The sequence below is a fragment of the Lampetra planeri genome, chromosome 65, assembly GCF_965212315.1.
Source record: "Lampetra planeri chromosome 65, kcLamPlan1.2.h2, whole genome shotgun sequence".
Taxonomy (NCBI): Eukaryota; Metazoa; Chordata; class Hyperoartia; order Petromyzontiformes; family Petromyzontidae; genus Lampetra; species Lampetra planeri.
Window position 1 is genome coordinate 3,731,176 of NC_136171.1, and position 1,504 is coordinate 3,732,679.

A 1,504-nucleotide genomic window follows, 5' to 3' on the forward strand; every position below is an offset into this window, starting at 1 on the left:
GTAAGCGCCCGCCTCCTTCCGTCTCGGCTCCCCGCGTTTACCAAGCAACGCATTGCTTGCTCTGACTCCGTAATAATAATAATGAATAATAAACTTACTTTTATATCCAGGATGTTATTTCTTATCTATCCAGGAGAGCCACACGGAGTCCGAGGACTGATTTCAGCAGGGGTCTGCTGCTGCTGCTGTATTTGTCTTTTTTATTTTAAGATGTTTTCAGCAAATGATGGGTTGTGTTTATTAACAGATGGGCGGTGAGTTCACTTGCTGCAACGCCTTCTCGTGGTAGAGTCAGGTGATGGCTCATTCTCGACGCCCACGGGAAGGGAGTTTCACGACATCTGTGCGATTCACGAACTCTCGCCTCCAGTGCTATGGGGGGGAGGTGGGGGAAGGGGGGGAAGGGGTGGGGAAGGGGTGGGTAAGGGGTGGGGATGGGGGGGGGGAAAGGGGGGAGAGGTAGGGGGGAGAGGTGGGGGGGAAGGGGGGGGGAGAGGTGGGGGGGAAGGGGGGGAGAGGTGGGGAAGAAAGGGGTGGGAGAGGTGGGGGGGAAGGGGGGGAAGAGGTGGGGGGGAAGGGGGGGAAGAGATGGGGGGGAAGGGGGGGAAGAGGTGGGGGGGAAGGGGGGGAGAGGTGGGGGGAAGGGGGAGGAGAGGTGGGGGGAGGGGAGGGGGGAGAGGTGGGGGAAGGGGTGGGGAAGGGAAGAGGAAGGGGTGGGGAAGGGGGGGAAAGGGGGGGTGAGGTGGGGGGGAAGGGGGGGAGAGGTGGGGGGGGGAAGAAGTGGGGGGGGAAGGGGGGGAAGAGGTGGGGGGGGAAGGGGGGGAGAGGTGGGGGGAAGGGGGAGGAGAGGTGGGGGGGAAGGGGGGGAAGAGGTGGGGGGGGGGAAGGGGTGGAGAGGTGGGGGGAAGGGGGAGGAGAGGTGGGGGGAGGGGTGGGGGGAGAGGTGGGGAGAGGTGGGGAAAGGGGTGGGGGAAGGGGGGGAGAGGTGGGGGGGGGAAGGGGTGGGGGAGAGGTGGGGGAAGGGGTGGGGGAGAGGTGGAGTTAGGTGGGGGAAGGGGTGGGGGAGGTGGGGGAAGGGGTGGGGGGAGAGGGAGAGGTGGGGGAGAGGTGGGGGGAGGGGTGGGGGGAGAGGTGGGGGGAGGGGTGGGGAAGGGGGGGAAGGGGGGGAAGGAGGGGGTGGGGGGAGAGGTGGAGGAAGGGGGAAGAGGTGGAGGAAGAGGTGGGGGAAGGGAGGAAGAGGTGGGGGAAGGGGGGGAGAGGTGGGGGAAGGGGGGGAGAGGTGGGGTGAGAGGTGGGTGGAGGGGTGGGGGAATAGATGAGCGTTATTGAAGCTGTCGTTATGGAAGAGATGAGAAAAGGAAGATGACCAGCATAATCAGAGGAAGCGGAGCAATGTGAGGAGTGAGAGGAGGGTGGAGGAATGGGGAGGGGGAGGCTGGGGCCACTGAAAGAGCAGGGAGAGCATGAAGCGAGGAGGTGGGGGAAGGGGAGAGAGGGGAGGAGA